This window comes from Leopardus geoffroyi, chromosome D3 (genome assembly GCF_018350155.1).
Source record: "Leopardus geoffroyi isolate Oge1 chromosome D3, O.geoffroyi_Oge1_pat1.0, whole genome shotgun sequence".
NCBI classification, from domain to species: Eukaryota; Metazoa; Chordata; class Mammalia; order Carnivora; family Felidae; genus Leopardus; species Leopardus geoffroyi.
The window spans coordinates 82,644,480-82,671,936 of NC_059339.1; the positions used below are offsets into that span (position 1 = coordinate 82,644,480).

At 35.4% G+C, this 27,457-nt stretch overlaps 1 long non-coding RNA gene across 1 annotated transcript; it reads right to left on the minus strand.

The window, feature by feature from the left end:
• Window positions 1–9,732: 9,732 nt before the first annotated feature.
• LOC123588539 lies at window positions 9,733–26,626 on the minus strand. Its single transcript, XR_006707900.1, has 3 exons — window positions 26,615–26,626; window positions 17,803–17,808; window positions 9,733–9,819 (listed from the first exon to the last, which is right to left on the minus strand). It is a non-coding gene; the product is annotated as an uncharacterized LOC123588539 (long non-coding RNA).
• Window positions 26,627–27,457: the final 831 nt, after the last annotated feature.

The window sequence follows — 27,457 nt, forward strand, 5'->3', positions numbered from 1 at the left end:
TTATCCATTTCTCTATTTCATTAGTAGAATATCTATTTGATCTGGCAAACAATTTGAAGAGATTGATCTTGATATCTTAGCTGAACAGAAAATTAGGTAAAGAGGTGAAGAACTTGTTAGTAGGAGGAAATGACACAAGTCTAAGGGTAGAAGGTTTGGATATTTTTAAAAGCCATTGTACATTTTAGCCACTCTGACTGGCATGAGGTGATATCTGAGTGTGGTTTTGATTTGTATTTCCCTGATGAGGAGCGACGTTGAGTATCTTTTCATGTGCCTGTTGGCCATCTGGATGTCTTCTTTAGAGAAGTGTCTATTCATGTTTTCTGCCCATTTCTTCACTGGATTATTTGTTTTTCGTGAGACTATAGATGCAGGAAAGGATGTGGAGAAAAGGGAACCCTCATGCACCGTTGGGAGTGCAAACTGGTGCAGCCTCTCTGGAAAACAGTGTGGAGGTTCCTCAAAAAACTAAAAATAGATCTACCCTATGACCCGGCAATAGCACTGCTAGGAATTTACGCAAGGGATACAGGAGTGCTGATGCATAGGGGCACTCGTACCCCAATGTTTATAGCAGCACTTTCAACAATAGCCAAATTATGGAAAGAGCCTAAATGTCCATCAACTGACAAATGGATAAAGAAATTGTGGTTTATATACACAATGGAGTACTACGTGGCAATGAGAAAGAATGAAATATGGCCTTTTGTAACAACATGGATGGAACTGGAGAGTGTTATGCTATGTGAAATAAGTCATACAGAGAAAGACAGACACCATATGTTTTCACTCTTATGTGGATCCTGAGAAACTTAACAGAAGACCATGGGGGAGGGGAAGGAAAAAAATATTAGACAGGGAAGAAGCCAAACCATAAGAGACTCTTAAAAACTGAGAATAAACTGAGGGTTGATTGGGGGGGTGGGAGGGAGGGGAAAGTGGGTGATGGGCCTTGAGGAGGGCACCTGCTGGGATGAGCACTGGGTGATGTATGGAACCAATTTGACAATACATTTCATATTTTAAAAAAAAACATTGTAATGAGGGGCACCTGGGTAGCTCAGTCAGTTCAGTGTCCTACCCTTGATTTCTGCTTAGGTCATGATCTCACAGTTTCATGTGTTTGAGTCCCATGTTGGGCTCTGTGCGAACAGTGAGGATCCTGCTTGGGATTCTCCCTCTGTCTCTCTCTCTCTGCCCCTTTCCTGCTTGTGCTGTCTTTGTCTCTTTCTAAATAAATAATCTTAAAAATTAAAAAAAAAGTCATCGTAATTACAATAAAGAGATATGAGGAGCAGAAGATTTGGAGGGTATATTACAAGAATGGACATAATAATATTTTAGAAGCAGAGGTGTTTCAGGTGATGCCAAGTGTTAGTATTCAAGACGGTAGGAGGCTAGAGTAGAAAGAGAGTGACAACTGATAGAAATGAGGAGGTTAAGGAAATAAAAGATTCCAAAGAAGCTGTACATTATAGAATGAAATAAAGTGCTGCGAATGAGAAACAACAATTCAGTCATTAGTCAGAAGATCATAATAAAATATAAAATAGAAGATAGTATGGAGAGGTAGCAGAAGCAATATTTTTATATGAAGCTAAAATGTCTTTCAAATAGAATAATTTCTTAGGTAGAAGGGGACATAGGAATGGGGCTTACGTTAATGTGTAGTTTCGATATAAATATCTTTAATTTGTTAGATTTAAAAGGCGTATTAGTCAGAATAGGTAGAAGTGTAGGTGGTACAAATCAATCCCAAAACTGAGGTTTTATTTTGTACTCATGTTATATGCAACATTCGCGATAGTGGGCTGTCTGATCCATATATCAATCAGGGACCCAGACTGAGAGAGGTGTCACTCTCTCGTAGCTGCAAGATCTGGAGAGAGACCTCCCACTGTCACAGAAGCAGAAAGAGAAAGAAACGGAAGGTGATCAAAAAATCCTAAATGCAAAGATCCAAAAGTGACACAGACCACTCCTCCAAATCCATTGGCCAGAACAAATCACATGCCCCTAATTAAGGAAAAGGTTACTGACGAATATGGGGAAGCAATAAATATCTTTTCCAATAAGGGATAGTTGAAATTAACTAAAGTACAGACAGGAGAATACAGTAAAATCAATTTATATTTACCTACAGTAATGTGTTGGAGAACCAAAATATGCGAATTATGTGTAGCTATCATTATCTGGAAACAGCCACATGGATAAACATTTCAGTACCCACACATGACAAAATATGTAGATTAATCTTGCTATTTACTCATGACTTCCTTTTTCATTTATTTTCTTTCATTTCATTTTTTATTTCCTTCTACACATGTATTAGTCACTAGTTTGTTTCTGAAAGTATGTCTGCGTCATCTGTTACCCAAGAACAGATGCTAAGGAAAGAAAATACTTTGTTACAGCTTTAGCTACTCATATGGAATGATGTAATTGACAGCCATGTCCATCCCTTTGTTTTACTTCCTGGATAAGTATTGTTATATTAATTTATTTGGATTGGCCTTTCATTCAGGCAAGATTCACCAAGAAGCTGTACATTTCACAACAGCAGTTATGAGACACATACTTTTATACTGGATAAGAAAAAAGATAATAAAATTGTCAAAGTGTATTGGGGAAAAAAAAAGATTCGTTCAAGATATTGACCTTTCGATTTCTGAATCAGACTTGCTTACTGACAGGAAAAAAAAAAAGAGAGAGATTTCAGGACACAAAAGAAGTATAATACCCAAGACGAGTAAAGCGAATTGATTCCAAACTGAGTAAAAGAAAGAAAGAGAACAAGCCAGAGAGGGGACACGTTAGGCAGCTTCAATTGGAGAAGATTTTATTTTATTTTATTTTATTAAAAAAATTTTTTTAATATGAAATTTATTGTCAAATTGGTTTTCATACAACACCCAGTTCTCATCCCAGCAGGTACCCTCCTCAATGCCCATCACCCACTTTCCCCTTCCTCCCACCCTCCAATCAACCCTCAGTTTATTCTCAGTTTTTAAGAGTCTCTTATGGTTTGGGTCTCTCCCTCTCTAACTTTTTTTTTTCCTTTCCCTCGCCCATGATCTTCTGTTAAATTTCTCAGGATCCACATAAGAGTAAAAACATACAAAATCTGTGTTTCTCTGTATGACTTATTTCACTTAGCAGAACACTCTCCAGTTCCATCCACGTTGCCACAAAAGGCCATATTTCATTCTTTCTCATTGCCAAGTAGTATTCCATTGTGTATATAAACCACAATTTCTTTATCCATTCATCAGTTGAATTTTATTTTGTTTATTTTGTTAGCTGGGTTGGAGAGTTGCCTAATTTAAGAACTGGCAATTTGAATTTTGTTTTTGGTTTGTGTAAATGAAAGTTTCCCTTTCATAGTGCTTGGGAGATGTTAAATTAAGCTGATTTTCTCATAAAAAGCCCCATCTTGAAGGGTAGGAATTGCTTGTAGGGAACGACTTTCAAACATCATCCGTAGCCATCCCCCAAGATAACACTGTCTTTTCACCTACCAAATATCTGCCCTATTTTCCTCATTTTTTTTCCCCAAAGTATTCATCATCGTTTCAAATGGGAACTGTCACTATTTCCCAGCACTGCTTGAACAGATGACCTGGACTTTTATGTCTCCATATAATTAAAGCTTTAAGTTGTAATATCACCGTTTGAAGATTTCTGATAATCTTACTGAAATGCATCTATGTTAAACCCAAACATAGTCTGTTCTCTTGAACTATTCTTTGAATGCCATTTTACACTTCAGGTGCTGTCAATGGTTTATTGCAAAAAGGATAACATTTCAGTGGTAGGCTTCTTTTGAAAATGAGGAGTTTTCCTTAGGGATGACTTCTCTTATGTTGTGGTTGGAAGTCTCAAAAAAGGTGACTTTATTTCACATCTTCAAAAAAAAAATGAAAAAGAAAAGGCAGGTTTTCTAGAAGAAGTAAGAAATAAGTGAATTTTATCTAGTAGTACCAGAACATAAACACCCTTCAACAAGCAGGGCATGAATTTTTAATTCCTCTCTTGATATGCAAACAACACATAGAAGACAGAATAGATTTTACCATATCTATACTTCTCTTTAAGGTTTGACTTACTGTCCTGTTTTGTTTTGTTTTTAATTCTTGATTTCTGCCTTTTATTCGTTGGACCTGAGGTGGTCACACCAGATGTTTCACCAGATTTCTTGGAGTGGGGGTGGAAGTCAAGGACTGTTTAGAAACATGGTTGCCAAGTAAGTTGACCTCTTACATCTACTACAGTCCTTCGCCTTCCAGTTCTCACTTAGGCCTTCTCTTCAAAGCTGGACTTCTACACAACCTAGAATTGATATGACATTCTGGCTACTTACATATGGTTTGTTGGTTTTTTTGTTTTGTTTTGTTTTGAGAAGGCAAGAAAGACCAAAAAAAGATTATTGTACTAAGAAAAGCAGTCCATTGTTTCTGGCATAGTGGATGAAATAAATGTAATGTGTTGTGATGGAAAAGAATTCTACAAATTTCCTTCTGAATCCTTTGGAAAATAGTGAGTAGCCTTAGGGAGTGTGTTTCAGATAGCCAAACATCTCAGCATTAGTACCTGCTTCAGGCGTGTTTTTGGTTTTTAAGATGGTTCAGTTAACTCTCAAATATCTCCTAAATGAAGAGAACAAGGGATTATAGTCAGATGAATTCCTATTATAAATAATTAAAAAATTTTAATTTTTAATTTAAAATTTTATTTTTTTAAATTATAAGAATATGTAATACAATAATAGCTAGAATCCTCCTTTTCATAAGTTCAGGTATAGTTACAATGATGCAAGTAACGTTCTAAATAACGACAGCTGAGAAGTGTATAAGTAAGATTTGCATTCGGAAATCTTCATACTTGGAGCTGGCTGTACCCAATGTTAGTAATTTTCACGCTCTCATTCTGCTAGTATTTTATTAGTATTAGTATTTTTCATGTCAAAATGAATATATATGTATGTATATATATATTATTTTTTGAAAACAAGATGACAGAAAATTTTAAGAGAATAAAAAGTGAAAGTATTTATTTTCTATAAGCAACTTTGCTCTAGCAACTGAGTATGCACATATTAAGGTGAATAGATGTGCTAAATCCTTCTCTACAAGTAGAAGAATCACTCCAATATTGCATGTGGATATTAGAGAATCTTATCATTATATTTAATTCTGAAAAGAAAAAATCTTACCTTTGTTGTGCTTTAATTTGCTTTTAATGATGAGTAGTGAGATTAAGGAACTTTCTAAATTTGCATTTTATTTACTGTTCATTTCCTATGTAGCTATTACTCATTTCTTTGGATTGTTGTATTTAATTGCATGAGTTTTATAATATGAATTGCTAATAACATGAGTGTCATGACTATATGTACCCTATATGCATGCTTTATATAATATTTTATACTTATATTTAGAATATGCAGATATAAATCTATGGATTATATATATGTAACCCATATATGGATTATCCAAAGTGTGTATATATATATATACATATATATGTATATATATATATATATATATATATATACACATACATGCATCCAAATGTGTGTGTGTATATATATATATGTATATGTATATATATGTATATATGTATATATGTGTGTATATATATATATGTATGTATATATATATATATATATATATATACACATACTTTATAATATTTAATCATATACTAATCCTTCAAATTGAATTATGTTGTCTTTGGTTATTCAGATACATTATATTTTCATAGGGCACTTTTTTTTGTCATTTCTTTATAGTTTCTGAATTATATGACACCGAGAAAGCCTTGTCCATATTAAGAAAGGAGAGAGAAGTTGCATTGCAATAGAAACCAAAGCACTCTAAGTTCCCTTCAGGCCGCCTGACTCTAGCCTTTCTTTACCTTTGAACTAATTTCCAAAAATTCATTGTCTCCTAGAGCACTCCTTTTTGGGTTATCCAATTCTAGCCATGTTTCCTTTCTGCAACTATTTTCCAACTCTCCATACATATGCCTTTTCTTTGATGGGAAGTATGGTTTTGTAGTTTGACCATTTTGTGGTCTCTGGAAATGGATTAATGATTTATTAAGAGGTCTGATGGATGGGAAATGAAAATGAATCTGGTTCATTAACATGTTCTCTTTTGTTTGTTTGTATATTGTTCTATTTTGATCTTAAAACAGTTAAGAATTTGTGCCCATCGGGAAGGGAAAACACCATTTTCATAGGTTAAACTAGTGAATTTTTGTGTTTCTGTATTTCATCTTTACCCATGGCCGAAATTTTAGAATTGAAACTACAGACTCTTTCTGTCTGGATTTGTATGTCTAAATGTCTGTGTTTCATAAAGACCTTTACCTTTCATTGTGTGACCAATTACTATTTTCCTATTTTCAAATGCTCCTTATAAATTAAATTGTAACGTCTCTAAAATTAAAGGATCTCTGTCTGGTTGGTGCATAGAGATAAATAAGTGCTATTATAAATTGAAAATTCCTAAGATACCCACAAAATAAGGAGATTTTACTCCTAATGTGCTTATTACAATAGAAAGGAAATATACGTTTACAAAAACGAACGCAAATGGTTTTAGAATTGAAGTTCACAAAATATAGGTAAATCTTTGGCAAATAAGACTAATATTTTGGGGGTGCCTGAGTGGCTCAGTCAGTGAAGCAACTGGCTCTTGATTTGGCTCAGCTAAGATACAGACTCTCGGTTTACGCTTAGGTCGTGATCTCACAGCTAGTGAGTTCAAACCCTCATTGGACTCTGCGTGGACAGTCCGGAGCCTGCTCAAGATTCTCTCTCTCTCCTTTTCTCTCTGCCTCTCTCTCTCTCTCTCTCTCTCAAAATAAATAAGTAAACTTAAAAAAAAAAAGGACTGATATTTTCACTTTAAGAAAAACGTCAATCTCTTCCCTGATTTGTCAATATTAAAGTATCATACAATCATATGTTTATATTCTACTTGTGTATGTTCTTCCTAAACTTATACAGGTTCACTGACCAAATGAACTAGCACACTTCTGGTTAATATTTAAGCCTGTGAAGAAAGTAAATTTGTATTTAATCACATTGAATTATTATTCTGACGGTTTCAATATAATTGTACGTGTAGAATGTCACCTTAGATAGCCTTTCCCAAGATTTTAGCCAAGAGCACTTTGGATCGATATTATGTTGTGTTAATTTATTGATAATTATTGGATACCCGGGACGTTTATATGCATGATAAAATACTGAAATGTTGATCACTAACCAATATTTTAAGTTTATATCCATTTGGGTTTTTTTTTTAATTTTTTCTCTATTATAAAGAAGTCCTATCTTTAGAACTTATCTTATATACCACAGAGCAGGTCGGCGAATGAACATGTTCATTTTTGCTTCTTTCAGAAGTAGTTTAAAGGATAGTTGTAGCTATTGAAACTTGCGTTTGTGTGTCCATGAGCTCTGTTAGTCTATTAAGATGCTGGTGTGTGTCAGACAGTTCACAATGGTCCATTCTATAGTTTTCTTTGTGAAATAGAAGTTACTTTGATTAAAAGTTATAATTAGTGTACATAAATGAGACTGCTAGGAACAATAATAGCAGAAAGGTCCAAGTTTGTAGAGAAGATAATGAAATCGGTTTTTGTTTATCAAGGGAAAAGCAGGCAGTTTTGTCCTAAAGCAAAAGGTTTCGCCACTCCACAATGAGAAAGAAGAGAGTGAAGGACAAAATCTGAAAGGTGATAAGAGGTGTAGGTTCGTGCAAAGGAATTTTATTTGGCTTGTGTTGTCGTAGGTGCAAATGAGTCCGAAAGGAAGCAATAAGATGTGTTAAAATTTTGCCAAAACTTGTAAACCAAGATCCAGTGAAATAAGGACTAATTACATAGAATTGAATGAACTAATTGAATGAACTGTAGCTTTTATGTTTTGTTTTGAGTATTGTTGATGTTGCTTTAGTATCCTGTTTTCTGGATATATTAGGAAACCCTCTTTCTTCTTAAGCAATCTATCACCTAAAATAATATAATTAATTTCTGATTTTGTAAGCCACAACAAATCATTTTAAAATGATAGCTTATGTTCCCTGCCTGACCCTCTCCCCTCAGAATTGAGAAACTCTTCTTAAGTCTCACTTCGCATTGCAATACAGTTATTTGCAGAGGTACAGTAAGAAACCGTTCCCTTTTATACTAGGATATAATTGGAAAAATTGGTTTAACAACCAAGGATTTTCCTGGAATGTCATATTTGGGAGTGATGTTCATTTGGTTAGACATGACTGGTGATTTTCCAGAAACCAAGGTTGACCTTACAGAGCAATTTCACACAGCCGTCTTGGGCAACTGGACTGGTACCTAGCCTACAGGGTTCCCAGCCTTATAGGTGAATAGAAAAGGTCACTTCCTGACAGACTCAGGAGCCTTAGGATATTTGGGGACTTTGAGAATTTAACTAAATGTATAGTTTTTACAAGTAAAACCTGGTGGAGTCTCTTGGCTTGGATTCTTAGCCCGAGTATAACTCAAAAGACAATTTTATAATGCTTATCTGAGATTCCTCATAAAACTTGCAGCAGAACAAACTTGCAAGGGACTCTGGCAGATTTACATTCTTGCTACAGCTATGTAAATACTCAGTACAGATCTGATGAGAAAAGCCTTGTGTAATTAAGAATAATCTTTCTTCCAGACTGTTTATCGTAGAATGAGGGGCAAACACGTGTTTCAACAGAACCCTGCACTGTCTAGACCATACGAGGTCATCCATGTTTGAGCTCTTGTACAACTGTTGTCTATATACGATACACTTTCAGATTATCCATGTCTAAAACTCTTCATGGTTTTTGAATGATTTGACATAAAGGGATAAATACATATGTTTATTTTTTTAATTTCCTTGAACCATTTATAATGTCTGCCTGCTTCAGTGAATGAGTTAAATAATCTTTAACGCATGTTCATTTTTATATCTTTATGACGGTCATGATTTCACCTTTTCGTGAAAATTGCCTTTAAACGTGAATATTTCTCTAAAAGTATGTTAGGTTTCATTTTTCCTCCCAGACTTAATATGTATGCATGTTATCGGTGTTTCTGTTTTGTTTTGTTGTTGCTTATTTATTTTTTAATAGACTTTGTTTTCTAACGATATGCAAGCCATTTATTGAATAGTCTATAATGCTTCACATTTTATAATTTTCCAGATACCTCTATGTACATTAATCTGTTTCCCAACCCTTTTATCCATAGCATTGTATTTCTCTAAATATGCCCACAACCAGACTATTGGGTGTGTGTGTGTGTGTGTGTGTGTGTGTGTGTGTGTGTTACTTTTTTTATTCCTACAATTATAAAGTAGCATTTATTTATTTTAATTATTTGTCTATTTATTTTTGAAAGAGAGAGAGCATGAACATGTGCGCACACATGAGCAGGGGAGGGGCATAAAGTGAGGGAGAGAGAGAATCCCAAGCAGGCTCCACACTCTTAGTGTAGAACCCGACGTGGAGTTCGATACCACAAACCGTGAGATCATGACCCAAGCCGAAAACAAGACTCAGAAGCTTTACCACTTGAGCCATCCAAGTGCCCCCATAAGAGACTCTTAATTATAAAGAACAAACTGAGGATAGATGGAGGAAAGGTGGGTGGGGGATGGGCTCAAGGAGGGTATTAAGGTATTAAGTAGGGCCTTAAGAATGGGTGTGAAGTGTGATGGGTATGAAGGAGGGCCCTTGTGATGAGCACTAGGTGTTATATGTAAGTGATGACTCCCTGAAGTCTACTCCTGACAGCTATATTACACTATATGTTAAGTAGCTTGAATTTAAATAAAATTTTGAGAAAAGAAAAAGAATCTGCCAGGGAAGGTTTATTTTTAAAAAATGCCATCAATTTTTTTTTTTACAATGACTGACAAGAAAAATAAAATGAAGCTCTTTTGTTGTAATCCTCAGTGGAAGCCTCTCAACAGACAAATTATATCAAGAAAATAGATATTAGGTGAAATGAAACACATATTTTTGAAATTTTAATTGGAATTTATTTGTACGGAATGGAAATTCTTAAGATGTTGATGATCAGTATGGCAGATCTAATGTTATTTTTGTGTCCTCATATGCCCTTAGTACAATATAAGGCAAAACAGATTTTTCATACAAGCATAATTAACATAGAGTGTTAGTTTCAAGTGTACATTATAACGATTCCACAATTCCATACATTTTTCAGGGCTGAAGATAAGCGTATATCCAAACTGGTGTGGAAGAATTAAAACTTGCACCATTTTCAAATGACATGATACCATGATACCTGAGAGATTCCACCAACGAGCTACTAGTACTGATAAGTGAGTTCAATAGAGTCACAGGATATAAAATTAATATATAGAAATCTGTTGCATTTTTGTATACTAAGAATGAAGCAGCTGAAAGAGAAATTGAAAAAAAAAACAAAACAATCCCATTTACAACTGCCCCAGAAAAAAAGTAACTAGCTAGGGACAAACTTAACCAAGGAAGTGAAAGACAACCTCTACTCTGAAAACTGCAAAACACTGATGAAAGAAATTGAGGATGACACAGACAAGTGAAAAGATATTCTACATCCATGGATTAGAAGACCCGATATTGTTAAAATGTCCGTACCACCCGTAACAATTCATAAATGTAATGTCATCCCTATCAAAATACCAACAACATTTTTTACAGAACTAGAACAAATAATCCTAAAATGTATATGGAACCACAAAATACCCCAAATAGCCAAAGCAAGGGTCAGCCATATAAACATAAATGTTCAAATAAAAAAGCAATAATCACATCATTATTACTTAGACTTTATAGGGCTGAAATGTCTCACATTATAAAACATTTACTCTTCAATATTCCATTACCTCGATATAATAATAACACATAAATGCATTTCTTATTCATACCAAAGAAGAAAGTGGGACAGGCAGTTCTTGGAGTTGCTGGCTATTAGAAAATAGGAAATTCCTTCTTGAGGTTAAAGGAACCCTCTTGATTTTGGCCCAGGTCATGATCCCAGGGTTTTGAGATCAAATCCACACCAGATTCTGCTGAGCACAGAGCCTGCTTAAGATTCTCTCTCTCTCCCTCTTCCCCACTGGTACTCTCTCTTTTTCTCTGAAATAAATAAATAAGTCTTTAAAAAAGCACATTTTTTTTTTTTTACCATGGACCTAAGAAAAATCTCTAATTTGATAACCAAGGTCAGATAATTATTTGTTTTAGACGGCATTCACCCACACCTTCATTTAAGCAATAAATTTCAGCCTCTTGGCCTATAACTAATGGTAAAAATCTATAATTTAGAGGTGGTATATAGGAATGGAGAAGGTATACATTGAATTAGTGTGAAAACAAAATATTTCAAGCAATTTTTTCCAGATTTATTAGGATATATAACACTGTATAAGCTTAAGATGTACAACATGATGATTTGATATAAACACGATTGTAAAAAATTACTATAATAAGGTTGAACACATCACATGTTTTTTTTGTTTGTTTTGTTTTGTTGTTTTTGTTTTTGATGTGGTAGAAACATTTAAGATCCAATCTCTGAGCAACTTTCAAGTACATGGCTTAATATCCTAACTATAATCACCATGCTGCACATTAGATGGCCAGAACATATTCTTACAACTGAAAGTCTGTCCCCTTTAACCAACAATTTCCCATTCCCTCCACCATACACATACAAGCCTCTGGGAGCCATCAGTCTATTCTTTTGTCGCTATGGATTCAGCTTTATTAGATTCTATATGTACGTGAGTTCATAAAGTATTTGTCTCTCTCTGTCTGACTTATTTCACTTAGATGACTGTCCTTCATGTTCATCCTTATTGTTAAAAATAGCAAGACGTCCTTTCCTAGGGCTCAGTGATATTCCATTATATACTGTTTTCTATAAGGGATGGACCAGCTTACATTCCCACCGACAGTTTATAAGGATTCCCTTTTCTCCACATCCTCGCCAACGCTTATCCCTACTCTCTTTGATAGTAGCCATTCTAAGAGCTATGAAGAGATATCTAATTGTGGTTGTGATTTGCATTTTCCTGATGATAGGTGACTTTGAGCACCTTTTCATGTACCTGTTGGCCATTTGCATTGTCCTCCTTGGAAAAATGTCTATTTAGTTCCTTTGGATTAGACTGTTGTTATTACTATTTGCTATAGAGCAGTATGAGTTCCTTGTATATTTTGGATATTTGGCCCTTGACCAGAAATATAATTTACAAATACTTTCTCCCATTCTATAGGTTGCCTTTTCATTTTTTCATTCTGCAGATTGTTTCTTTTCTGTGAAGAAACCTTTTAGTTGGATGTAGTCCCACTTCTTGATTTTTGTTTGTTTGTTTGTTTTGCTTGTGTTTTTAGGATTACATCCAAAAAATAATTGTCAGGAAAAATATCAAGGAGGCTCTTTCTTATGTTTTCTTCTAGGAGGTTTACATTTACAGATTTTATATTCTTTAATTCATTTCAAGTTACATTTCATGAGGGGTATAAGATAGGGCTCCCATTTTATTCTTTTGCATTTGAATATCCAGTTTTCCTAACTTGGAAAAGCTCTTAATTTGCTAAAGAAATTATTTTTCCCCATGGAGTTTTCTTGGCTTCCTTGTCAAATATTAGTTGACTGTATATGCACGGGTTTATTTCTGGGCTTTTGATTCTGTTCCACTGATCTACACGTCTGTTTTAGTGTCAATATTGTTTTGATTATGAGAACTTTGTAATACAGAGGTGACCCTTGAACATTGCAGGGCGTTAGGGGTGCTGACCACCCCTCTTCAAGTGAAAATTCATGTAGAAATTTTGACTCCCTCAAAACTTAACTATAAATCACTATTCCAATTTTTTTTTTACATTTATTTATTTTTGAGAGACAGAGAGAGACAGAGCACAAGTAGGGGAGGGGCAGGGAGAGAATGAGACACAGAATCCGAAGCAGACTCCAGGCTCTGAGCTGTCAGCACAGAGCCCAACACGGGGCTTGAACTCACAAACCGCGAGATCATGACCTGAGCCAAAGTTGGACGTGCAACCAACCGAACCACTCAGGTGCCCCCTACAAATCACCTATTGTAGATCAGAAGCTTTAGTGATAACAGAATCAATCAACACATATTTTGTATGTTATGTGATTATATACTGTATTCTTACAATAAAATCAGCCAGAGAAAACAAAATGTAAGAAAATCATAAAGAAGAGAAAATACATTTACAGTACTATACTATATTTATAAAATATATCTGTATATAAATGAACCCAAGAAGTTCAAAGCTGACTTGTTCAAGGGTCAACTGTAGTTTGAACTCAGGATGTGTGGTGCCTCCAACTTGTCCTTCTGTCTCAAAACTGCTTTGGCTGTTCAGGGCCTTTGTGGCTCCTACAAATTTTAGAATTGTTTGTTTCTATTTCTGTGAAAAATACCATTGGAATTTTGATAGGGATTGTATTGAATCTATAGATCATTTTAGGTAGAATGGACATTTTAACAATATTAATTCTTCTTAAACATGCACATAAAATATCTTACAATTTATGTGTGTTTTTTATCTACTTGGTTAAATTCATTCTTAAATATTTTGTTGTTCTTGATTCTTTTGTAAAAGGGATTATTTTCTTTGTTTCTTTTTCAGATAGTTTGTCGTTAGTGTACAGACACTTGACCAATTTTTGTAGGTTGATTTTGTATCCTGCAACTTTATAGAATTTGCTTATTATTTGTAACAATTTGTTTGTTTGTTTGTTTTTATCTTGAGAAAGATACAGAGAGCAAGCAAGGGAGGGGCAGAGAGAGAAGGAGACAGAATCCCAAACAGGCCCCATACTGTTAGTTCAGAGCCCCATGCAGGGCTCGAACTCAGGAATCATGAGATCATGACCTGAGCCAAAATGAACAGTCAGACTTAACTGACTGAGCCATCCAGGCACCTCTGTTTGTTTTACGGGGTCTTTAGGGTTTTCTATATACAAGACCATGTCATCTGCAGACACAGACTATTTTATTTCTTCCTTTCTAATATGGATGACTTTTATTTATTTTTCCTGCCTATGTGCTCTGGGTAGGACATCTAGTACTATATTGAATAGGAGTGACGAAATGGTCACTGTTGTCTTGTTCCTGATCACATAGGAAAAGCTTTCAACCTTTTACCATGGAGTATGATCTTAGCTGTGTTCTTGCTACATATGACTTTTAATATGTTGAGGTGCATTGCCTCTTTATATAATGTGTTATCAGAAATGGGTGTTGAAATTTGTCAAATGTCTTTTCTGCTCTGAAAATCTGAGGCTCCGGCTGAGCTTTCTGGTCAGGTTGGTTTCCTGGGCTCTGAAATCTGGAGTTAGCTGGGGTTACAGGCTTGTAGGGTCTAATACAGCAGGGCTGCTGGCTAGATTCCACAACTGGGTGGGGCTAAAGCCTGGGTTCTGCAATCATCCCTGGTTGGGTGGGACCTTAGGCTATGGTCCCCAGCTGGGTGGTGCCACTGGTTTGACTCTTCCTTTGGCATGAGCACAGACAGGGTTTTAAATTTTATAGGGACATGGTCTGTGCTTCATGATCAAGTGGGTTCAAGGTATACTCCTAAGTTGGGTGCGGCTGTAGGCTATAGCCTACAACTGGGCAGGGTCACATGCTGTTCTCTGTTATGAGGCAGGGCTGTAAGCTGGTTTCCATTGCTAGGGAGTACTGTAGGCTGGGTTCTGAGGCTTCAAGGATCACTTCATGGGATCATGGGCAAATGGGACCAAAGGTTGTATTCTATAGTTGGGTGGGGTTGTTCACTAAACTCTCTGTCCCAGAGGGTTTGTAAGATGTGCTCCTCAGCTGTCCAGGGTCTCAGCCCAGGCATCCTGACCTGGTGGGGCTTGAGGTCATGTTCAGCAGATAGGCAGTGTTGCTGATGGCTCTCCTATCTGGGTGGAACTGTAGGTTGTGCTCCACAGCCTGTATGGCCCATTTACTGGGGACCCAAACCAGGAAAAACTGTCACTCAAGATCCTTAGTTAGACGAGAGCATCCCGTTGGCTCTGTAAACAGGCAGTCATTGGCCAGGACTTCTGTTTGTGTGCCACCGCAAAAGCACACCGTCCACCAAGAACCACGTGCTCATTTCTCTAAGCCCCATCCCCTTCCTCCTCTCTAACTGATCTCTGGGGGTCTCATCCTGGTTATTCCACAACTGGTCTTTTTAAGGAAAGACCTTAGTGGGGCTCCCAGGAAGTATCCTATATTGTCGAGGAAGCTAGATGTTCACCAGAAGCTCTCTATTTTTCCCTGGGGAAAGGTAAGCCCAGGGGTAGCATCTCAGTGAGGCACTATGCAGGCCTCAGGGAGGGCAATGCAGTCAAACCAAAACCTCTTTTTTTTCTCTTCTAATGTGGTGTTTTTTGTTTTTTGTGGCCCAAGGAAGCACTTCAGCCTCACCCTCAGGTACTGAGAATTTCACAGAAGCATATTGTCTATGGATATTTTGGTATTTCTGTGAGGAAAGCTTAAGTCAGAAATCACCTATTCTGCCATTTTGCTGAGGTCATTCCATTCAGGTGATTTTTCAAAACCTTATCCCACTAAATTCAATACGATTATATTTATCAATAGAGTATTTTTTTTAATCTTGAACTTTTACCAATTTTAATAAAGAAATTCTTTCTTCAGAAATTTCGTGGCCAGGAGATAACTTTGTCCAGATATCTCTTTGCTCTCATTTGCTGTGGTTTGTGTTAGTGATAGTAGTTTCCACAACTTCCCACTGGATTATTTCATTCAGACTCAGAAACTGATTCTGAAGTGGTTGTTTTCTCCCTGCAAATGAGGCTCTTGCTCCTTTTTCATTAACTGAGCAATTACATATGTCTGTTGCGCAAAAAACCTCTAGGGTAAGGTTCTAGGTGAATCTTTAACATTGTGAAAAACAGCTTGCACAGAATTTGAGACATGACCAAACCTGCTTCTATGGCATTTTGATTTGATTTTCATGAGAACCTGCAATTGATAATTCATTTTTTTTTCAATTGGCAGACAGGGAAATAAGTAGCTATGTTTAATCAATAGATGGAGTGATACTGATGACTGCAGGTAAGGTCAACAAAATATTCAAGAAACTAATTCATTTTTTTTGCAGCTGCAGTGCTTTTTGAAAACAACAAATATGGTAGAATGAATTCAAGCCAACCTATTTTCTATTTTACCTTGTGTCTCACTGCCTGAACCATTCACCATCTGTGCCTTGATTTGTCAATTACATCTTCTAGACCCATATTTTTACAAGTTTCCATAAGAATAGAAATGTCACAATTACCTCAATGAAAAGGTAAGGTTTCTAATTTTCTGGTTAGTTTTTTTTTTCGGCAGAATTGGAGAAATAAATATTCAAAGCAACAATAGATGACACCCACATCTCTATCACAAATATAAATAATTTCGTCAATTGCATGATTCACACTGGCCAAAACTTAATATCAAGCTTGAGGCTCCCCGAAGCTGACTGAACCAGCTCTCTAGTTAAAGCATGAATCTCTTTCCAATAATACCAATAAATGGTCATACACATGAGGACGTCCATTGCACTTGTACATAATTTTACTTTTTAAAACCATTCTACTTTGGTGATGAGTTGAATTTTTCCCTCTAAGGAACCCTTCCATGCATTTGATATGCACTATTCCCATAATTTTGCAAGATGTATTTTATTACTCTATTTTGCAAATGAGATGCTGAGATTCAGAAATACTGATTTTCTTGCTCAAGTTCATAGAACTAGTAAGCAGCAGAGCTAAAATTCCCATCCCACTCTGCTTCACTCCATATTTTCCCTTTGTTAGTTCTCTGATCGTATTTCCCTGGGTGAATTTCTATGCCTTGAGCTAACAGTGACACAAGAGAAATATGGAAGGCACTTGTTGGGAGGAGAATACTAAACATTTATTCATAGTGTATTGATGTAGTGCTTGGTTTTGAATACAATTATTTTTAGAATTGCCATATGCAGTCCCCTAATGGATCGCTCCTGACCGCCACTAATAACAATTTTTATTTATTAGCATGAACTGATGAGAACGAATTGAAATAGAGAGCTGAATAGTTGTTACCTAATGCACATTTCCAGATAATAAAAGCAAAATACAAATTAAATTGATAGGTGATTTAAAAGCTATTTTATACTCTACAGACTTGCCATTGAGTCATTTTTTGGAGTACAAAGGATCGGATATGGTTTTATCTGCTTATCAGATAAACATTTTTCAACTTTCATTCTTACTTGAATTACTGCTACCATTTTTAAATAAGTATAAAAGCATAAACTACTGAGCTATGTAAAGTAATGAAAGCTGCCAAATAGATTTCAATAAATAATCTTGATAAGACTTGCAGTTTTTAATTAGTTCAATCAGCATTCATGGAGAATATAATTATCACAAAGGACTCTCTTCTGAACAGTGCCCCAAGTTTATAAGTATTTCTGAAAAAAATGCCTTAAAGGCCATTTTTAATTAAATGTAGACTTCATTTCCCCTTAAGAACAACTTGTGAGGCAAAAAATAGGTATAAATACATTAAAATGAGGTAAAATAAAAGTATTCTAGCATTCAGTGATTTTTTTTCTGTCCTTCAGGGAAAGTTCCTACCAAACATGACCAAAGAGGGTTTTACAAGTTTAGATAATTGTTTTAGTTACAGAGGTGAAATATGTAGTAGACCTCTAATTATGTAGAAGATCTTCTCCTATAGCCACATGAATAAACCTGTCTCTCTGTAGATCATGTTCCATATTTCACATATCAAACAGTCTTCATAATGTCTCCCCACCCCATGAGGATACGACACCCAGAAAAATCTCAGAAGTCAGTATGAAACAACAAGTCAAGTTATTAGTCATCCAATACAAACTCAAAAAAAATAGGATTTCTTCTAATTTTTGTGTACGATGACAATAACAATCACTACAATCATTTATTGAATATATTCCATGTAGTGTCATTTCCCCTGTATTAAAATTTTAATGCAACAATCTCTGAGATAAACATTATGATTATTAGCTCAATTTTATAGATGGGGAAATGGGACACCTAAAGATCGATTGACTTACCTATAGTCACAATCGGCAAGTAGCGAAACAAGGTCATATGGTTTTAGAGCCTGAACTCAGCCACACCGCAGACAGGCTATGGGATGATTGCCTCCATATCTATCTAACTCTTTGCATCCCTTGAATGTTGGCCACCTTGATATATCATATTTAAGCAGCTACTTAATGGTAAATCTCACTACTTATTCTAGACAATGAAATGCTAACATTTCTAGGAATTCAGTTTTACTCGCTTAGTAACAATAATGTTTATAGGAAGACTGGAAGTGATCTTAATTAAGACTAATACTAAAGTATCTTTTAGTATCTATTGTTTTGTGTCATAAAGATCTTCCATTACATAATAGATGTATTCTGAAAATGTATCTTTAAAGAAAAAGCCCATAGCCATATCATTGCCATTATAGACTTAGAATTACATTGAATTACTTAAGAGCTCACATCATGAAAAAAAATCAGTAATACCATAGTTATGCATGATTAATGAAGAACTCATATTCCCATAAACCAAGTTCTCACTCTGTAAATTATATATGTATTGGAAATTCAGTAATACTATAAAACATATGAGAATAAGAAAACATGAATTATGGGCACCTGGGTAGCGCAGTGGGTTGAGCTTGGTTTCAGCATCTAACTCTTGATTTTGGCTCAAGTCATGATCCCAGGGGTGTGGGATTGAGCCCCATGTCAGCTCAGGTTCTGCACTGAGTGCAGAACCTGCTTAAGATTCTTTCTCTCTAACTCTGCCCTTCTTCCCTGTTCATGTACGCACACACTCTCTCTCAAATTAAAATTAAAAACATGAATTATTATTTTCATTTCAAGGGACCAGAACAGAGTACTATTTTTAATACATTTGGATATATTTTTAAACTGTTTATTTATTTTGAGAGAGAGAGAGAGAGAGAGAGAGAGAGAAAGAGAGAGAAAGATGGGGAGAGAGAAAAATCCCAAGCAGGCTATCAGCTCAGAGCCCAATGCAGGGCTCAATCTCATGAACCGTGAGATCAAGACCTGAGCTTAAATCAAGATTCAAACACTTAATTGAGCCTCTACATGTTGATATTTTAACAGTACACCCAAATTTATTTAAACTCAACCAATTATTCTCAAATACATTCTAGCAAGGATGTAGCTAAAAATGAAGTTGATATATATCATGTATTTCATTAAGTTAGTCATATGTATAATACAAAATTATTTTTACTCCAGAGAGGGAAATATCAAAGCACTTAAACAGAAAACATTAGTGCTGTAATCATCCTAGAATGCTGTAGGAATATCCGAGTATAAATTATTGACAATTAATATTTACAGTTTATCCCAGTTCCTCAAATTTCGAATTCTAGTACTAATATAACTTGTTTACACTTCTTTTATAAACATAATAGTCTCTTTTCAAAATTTTTATTCTTGTACTCCTGGCAAAGTATAATTTTATGTTTCATTTCACTTGTAAGGTGGAAAATAAAAACAGTAAGATAGGCTATAGTAGGAATAGAGAACAAACGGGTTGATGGAGGGAAGGTGGGTAGAGGGCTGGTCTAAGTGGGTGATGGTGGGGGTACTAAGGAGGGCACTTGTTGGGGTGAGCACTGGGTATTATACTTAAGAGATGATCATTAAATTCTACTCCTGAAACCAATTTTATACTATATGTTAACTAATAAGAATTTAAATAAAAATTTGAAAAAAAAGAAACTATAGTAGAAAACCAGAAAAAGAAAGCATTGTTGCTTTCCAGTGGTTTTTAAACAATAATTTTTCAACATAAAAATAATCACATCAACAGCAGTAACCAAAAAAACTTTTTCCTGAAAAGATGAGTTTTGTAAAGTGTCTATCCATATACCATTGAAAACAAAGGCTCTTTGACATGATAAATCCCCACCCCTTCCATTCACATTTAGTACAAAAGAACTTAGAAATATGAGACAAATTAAATGACTCACCAATTTCTTTCATATTTCCTTGACAGATATGTTTAAATCTTTACCTCTGTTTTAGGAAAAAAAGTAACCTTGAGTTTGGAATCAGAAATCCTGGAGATAAAACCATGTCTTGCTTTTAAAATTTAGGTAATTTCAGATGGTTTTTTGATATCTTCATGTTTTGGTTTTCTCTCATGTAAAATGAGATAATGAAATAATCTTGCAAATATTTACTGAGAATTAAGGAAAATACTGCCAATGGCAGGAGAGCCTGTCAATAGTAGGCATATAAGAAATATATTCTGAAAACAAACAATTTTAATTAAGTGTTATTACAGTGTAGAAATAGAAAATATTCTAGTATAGAATTTTCTATTTTTACTGGTTTTATATACAATTTTCCCCAGTTAGGTACCTTGTTGATCTTTAGGTCTGATATAATATGTATCAGACTTGAATAATGTAGGATTTCCTACCAATTAGAAACTTTTTTTTAACAGCTTTATTGAAGTACAGTTGATATACAAAAAGCAGAAGCCTTTGGCAGTGACTGGGATGGGAAAAAAATTGCTTAAATTTTCACAGTTGCATTTGGTTCTTGGTTGCTGATCCTAAGATAGCATGACTGTTGTAGATGACTCACTCACAGGGTAGCTGTGAGTGGGAAATTTTTTTTTTCTTCAAGTTTGTTTGCTTGTTTGTTTGTTTGTTTGTTTGTTTAGAGAACAGAGAGCGCAAGTAGGGGAGGGACAGACAGAAAGAATGAGAGAGTCTCAAGTAGGCTTTGCACTGCCACTGCACAGCCTGATGTGGGGCTTGAACTCATGAACGATAAAGTCATGGCCTGAGCTGAAGTCCAATGCTTAACTGACTGAGCCACCCATGTGAGTTGGGAAATTTTAATGACAAGAATGTTTTAAGAATAGATGTGACTAGTTTGTGTCTTATTGCCACCATTTGTTTAGCAATGTGTCCTTAGACAAGTCATTTGGCTTCTTTTTTTTTTTTTTTTTTAATTTTATTATTTATTTATTTATTTATTTATTTACTCAAATATAATTTATTGTCAAATTGGTTAACATATAGTGTGTATAATGTGCTCTTGGTTTTGGGGGTAGATTCCCGTGGTTCATTGCTTACATACAACACCCAGTGCTCATCTCAACAAGTGCCCTCCTCAATGCCCATCACCCATTTTCCCCACTCCCCCATGCCCCATCAACCCTCAGTTTGTTCTCTGTATTTAAGAGTCTCTTATGGTTTGTGTCCCTCCCTCTCTGTTTGTAACTATTTTTTTTTACCCTTCCCTTCTCCCATGGTCTTCTGTTAAGTTTCTTAAGATCCACATATAAGTGAAAACGTATGATACTTGTCTTTCTCTGGCTGACTTATTTCACTTAGCATAATAACCTTCCAGTCATTTGGCTTCTTTTTGTTCTGGTCCCCTTATTTATAAAACAAAGGGGTGGGAAGAATTGGTCTTTTGAATTGCCTTTGGTTCTGTAAGTCTATAATCTTATGACAACTAACTGTATGTATGTTGTCATTTCTTCTTTAAGTTGATAAGTCTATAATCTTATGACAACTAACTGTATGTATGTACTCATTTCTTCTTTAAGTTGATAAACCTCCCAGTTTAGAAGCCTCCTTAGCATTATGTGGTGTCCAAACACTTCCCAAGGGTCAGTAATTCCAGCAATCACCTAGGAAGCATTGTGAGATATTTTGCATGTTCCTTGAGCACAGATTATATGCTGTGCTCACTCCAATGTGTCCTAAAGATTTGGTTCTTAATCTCAGAGGCAGAAGAGGGCACTAGGTTTTAGTAGGGCAAGAACTTCCCGCAGCTACCTCATAAGTTTGTTTTATCTTTTTTGTAGTCTTTAAAAGCAAATCTTGGTCTACCTACTGGAGTGTACCATACACGTAATTATTAGCTAGCATATGTGTTGAAACTGGCAAAAAACATTTGAACCACTGCCTAAAGTAGATAATGTGGTATCTCTTAGTACATAATCAAAATGTAATTGAAACAACATAAAATACTGCCTTTGTGCTAAAGTTGATAGTTCTCAACATAATATTCTTTTTTGTTTTTTAAAGTAAGCTCTATGCCCAACAGGAGAATTGAGCTCATGAGACTGAGATCAAGAGTCACGTGTTTCACTGACTGAGCCAGGCAGATCTCCCTGTAATATTCTTAAACCAAAGATTTGCTTTAGTTATAGAGTACAGCTCACCGGAGCACTTTCTCCCTCGGAGTATTATCTGGAATTAAGAACAAAACTATACAATTAAGAATATCTTTCAACTTTGTTACTTAAATGTATATTTTAGTTATAGTTCATAGTGTAATGTAAAGATGTCAGAACAATAAGTTCCTTATTTTCTGTGATATTTGATAAAAGCATACCTACATATTATTTACATCAAATATGTGTTACTATCTTATTAATTATTCAGAAATTATTGCACCAGACAAGGTCCAAACCCTCCATTTACTATAGCAACTGCAGTGAACATATTCTTCTCCATTATTCATACTGATTTGTACTGAAGACTTTGGCAAGGGCACTGTTTCGTAGAGAATGAATGTTATAAAAAATTTTAAAAAGCTGAAAATTCACAATTGTTCAAAGAATGGTACAGAACAAAATACATTTCTACGCAAAAAATATTAGAAAGACTTATTGATATCACTTAAGCCTTCATAGAATGACAAATAAAAATAGTTTTCTTCAAAACTGACTGCCAAATTGCAGAACTTTTAAATCATCAAAATCTATTCACGATATTCCTGGTGTGTTTAGACACTGCTTGATATAAGGTAATGCAGCGTGACTCAGGCTAGCTGAAAATAATCCTCAGGGGACTCAAGTTATAGGGCTGTTTTACCTAGAACCCATCTTCATGACAGAGACTGCCAAGACAAGAGATTGAGAAATTAATACATTTAATGACAGTAAGTAATAAAAATTGTTGGTGCCCAATGATTTGGATTTAATTTTGCAGGAAACTTTTCAGTGTTGAGGTTTGGTTATTATTATTATCATTTTTTTACCTTGTGTTCATTTTCTCTCTCCCTTATCTTAACCATACTTATTCTTCTCTTATATTTAAACTATATCATAACAATTCTCACCATGAGTTATTAAGCTATTGGAGATGTTGGAGGGGAATTGGGTCAGATAGAGTTCTAACTGTGTTTCTTTTCAATCGTTTGGACACCACTTGGTGAATACAATAGTTCCTTCTTATTCACGGTTTCACTTTGTGTCTGGAAGAGATGATTCTCTTTCTGACTTATCCTCAGAAGGTTGCTAGTAGTCTCATGCCACGTTATAATATCTATGTCATTCACTTTTCTTCATTTCATCTGTGGGCATCTTATTATCTCACAGCATCACAAGAAGGGTGAGTAGAGGACGGTAAGATTTTGGGGGGGAGAGAGACCACATTCACATACTGTATACGATTACAGTACATTTTATTAATATTTGTTATTAATCTTTTACTGTGCCTAATTTATAAATTAAACATTTTCACCGGTTCATTGTGTAGGAAAAAATATTGTGTATATAAGGCTTAGTTCAGTACTATCTATGGTTTCAGGATGGAACTGGGGATCTTGGAACATATCTGCCACTGATAATGAGGGAATACTGTAGACTGCTTTCATCTTTTGTTTTTAATGCTATTAAGGCTCATTGGTTATTCATGGAGGCTCAAAAGCCGTAATCATCAGCCATGGCTTCCTGTTAGACTAGACTGAGAAGCTTGTGAACATACCGATGGCTGAAACCCACCTCCAGAAATTCCATCTTTATTGGTCTGGTGCAGGGTCCATGTGTTAACGTTTCAATCACCTGCATTATTTGAAATGTGGCCAGGTGGAACCTGCTGGAGTTTGAAGTGGGTTCTCTCTCTCTCCCTCTCTCTCTCTCTCTCTCTCTCTATATATATATATATATATATATATATATATATAGCTGAAGGTGGGTTTTGGTAACGGTATCTCTGTGTGTTAGAAACTATTAATATGGTGATTTTCTTACTGAGGACACTGAAGTACAGAGACATATGTATATGTATGTATGTATATATATATGTGCACATATATATGTATGTATATATATGTACACATACACATACACAAAGGCTGTGGAAGAGGGTCAGGTAATGTGCGGAAGGGCTCTGTTTTTTTTTTTTTTAGGAAAGAATGCATCATCTATAGATATACAAAGAAAGTTTTAGTCAATCATACAGGCTAAGGATGTTTGCTAAGTCTTGAAGACTGTTAGGCTAGCCAGAGGGGCTAAGGTGGCTTCAATACCTCAACAATTACATGACAAAATTTGGAAATAATTAGACACATGAGAGAGGTGGTAGTGAAGGAAAGGATGTAGATATTCCCGAGGAAGTGACATGGCAAAAATTCTCATTAAAGGAACTCAGAGGTTTTTTTTATGACATTGGAAGTGCAAAGGAGAAAATGTTGGATGTTGACCCAAACTTAGAAATGAGGCAATCTGTCTTACTCCGTATCACAAGTTATATAATGAGAAGGTTAGCACTGTTCAAATTGCTCTTAATAATTCACAAAGGCATGAGATAGTTTAATTCTCAGTATTTCTGATGCTTTCCCTTAAGATACACTAAATATATATTATTTTTACTTTTTTTGTTCATTTCCCTCTACACTGATAACCAGAAATAGGAGAGCATTTAATGTTGTTACGGAAAATTTCATAGTATTTAATGTTTTCACGGAAAATTTCACAGAAAACATCATAACGTTTTTCCCTTAACTATTTAAGATCACCTTGTATTTTAAGAGTATAATATTGGAAACCCTTAGAAATATATTTGAGTCCTTTATAAAATGGTTCTTCAAATGTGAATGGAAAGAAGGGAATAAAAGAGTATCATACTTTTGGAATTATATCATTGAGTACCGATAATGGTAGCCCTTTGAATTGTGAATTTATTTAGAATATTATGTAGTACTTGAAATCTTTGTAAGCATTTCTGTTTACCTACATATAAAACACCATTCTGTGTGTGTGTTTGTGTGTGTGTGTGTGGGGGGGCGGCGGGTGTGTGTAAAATTACACAACCTGACCGACATTTTGTTTTCCTTACCGTCACAGTTGGTTTTGGTTTTTGTACCACAATTTTTGTACCCAGAAACAGTTTTCATTGCTTTATTTGAACAATATTCCAGGCATTTTTCTAACAGCTTTGTTTCTATTAACTAATTCAATACAGAGAACAATCCTCTAAAGAAGATAGGTAGTTTTTAACCCCCTTTAAAAACAAAGAAATTAACATTAAACCACAGAATGATTATATACTTTGTAGAAGTTCACATGGCTAGAAAGTAGAGGAGTCAGAATTTGAAACCAGGTAGTCTGACTCCAGAGTCAATATTTTATTAGTCTAGCTGCCTTTCAGAATTATTGAGGAGTGCCTGTGTGGCTCAGTTGGTTAAGCGTCTGACTTCTGGTTTGGACTTTGTGGGTTTGAGTCCCACGTCGGCTCTGCGCTGACAATGCACAGCCTGCTTGGAATTCTCTCTCTCTCTCTCTCTCTCTCTACCCCTTCTCCGTTTGCTCTTCCTCCCTCTCTCTGCCACTTCCTTGTCCTCTTGCTCTCAAAATAAATAAACATTTAAAAAATTATTGAAAACATTAAATATGGAATGTTGAGCTCAATTCAGACAGCCTACTCTAAGTCAGCATTTATATTCAATAAATATTTTGATAATGACCAAAGAAAACATTTTTATTCATCCTATTATAAGAATTCCTGTCATATAATTTACGTTCATATACTTGTCTCTTTACATGAAAGACTTATGGCATTCCATTCTCTTTATGTACCATGATTTAGGGCAAATAATACCTTGATTATTCAGCTACTAGATATGGTAGTTTGATAAATGGTCCGAGTTACAGAAATTTTGCTTCTGATTTTCATTCTCACTTTGCCAGTGGCAAATATCTGTTGATAACTGCCGTCACTGATATCAGTCATTTTGTTAATTTTTCTTGTTCTAGTGTTCCCCACAGTCATCATTGAGCATATGATGTCTATCATAATTTGGTTCTGATGCCCTGTATGGCGACATTTGTTTCATTTCTTCTTCTTTATTCGGGTCATTAGAGTGATGACAGTCCATTGTTTTGTCACTAGGTAACTAGCCTGCTGGTTCCTATCTGTCACAGTATCATCGGGCAAACTTTTAACAAGACCCAAATGGCGAGCCCTACATCGTAAAAAGAAACAAATTAGGACACATTTCAAAAATAAATTAAAGGGGGAGGGCACCTGGGTAGCTTAGTTGGTTAAACGTCCAACTCTTGATTTTTGGCTCAGGTCATGATCCCAGGTTTGTGGGAACAAGCCCCACCTGGGGCTCTGCCCTGAGCATGGAGCCTCCTTAGGATTCTTTCTCTGCTTCGGCCCTTCTCCCCGCTCGCATGTGCTCTCTATCCCTCTCTCTAAAATAAAAGCTAAATAAAACTAACCAACTAACTAACCAAATAAATAAATAAAAATTAAAGAGAGCGAGAAAGGATTCAATTGGGCTGTAAGGAATATTGTGCTCAATGAACACAGGCCTAAGGTATAGATCATGACAGTCATAACCAATAACCACAGCTCAGGTTTATTAAATATTCACCTCTATGAGGCTCATATACCTATTCAAAATATGCAACCCCAAAGTGAGTTTCGTTCCAATTTCTTGTAGAGCTGTGCATGGGAAAGTATTTCATTTAGGTTTTAAAACGTTTGCCTCTATATGATGTTTAAGTATGCTTTAACGCTATCTTTAGTTATTATCACGTACTTGAAGACAGATCAATCAAAACCCAAACCTAAAGTTTTCTGTCAAGTTTTCATATGGTCCATTAGAATTTACAAAATAACTCGAAGCCAAAAATTAGCAAATCTATAAAAGGTATCTAAAATGTCGTGAGATTTGTGTAACTCCTTAACTGCAACACTCCTGTTTTAACCTATTTTAACCTATTTAACCTTTCAAGGAAAGAAAAGAGAAACTTTTAAATTTAGACTGGGGACTTTTTGCAGTCAAGATGGAATAATAGAATTTGGATTTATACTGTCATCTAAAACACTTAAATATAACACAGAAAATATACTACACAATTATATTTACATATTAAATACCACACAAGGCAGACAAATGATCCCTGAGAGAAAAGAAAGGAGAGATGAGAAAGAAAAGAAAGGAAAGGCATTGATGCCCAAGTAAATGTCTTGAGAGAGTCATGAGGCTGATGCGTAAGTAGGAGACCCCATGCCAAGTCTGGAGATCTCCTTAAGTTGAGGAGAAAGACCTCAGAATGCAGA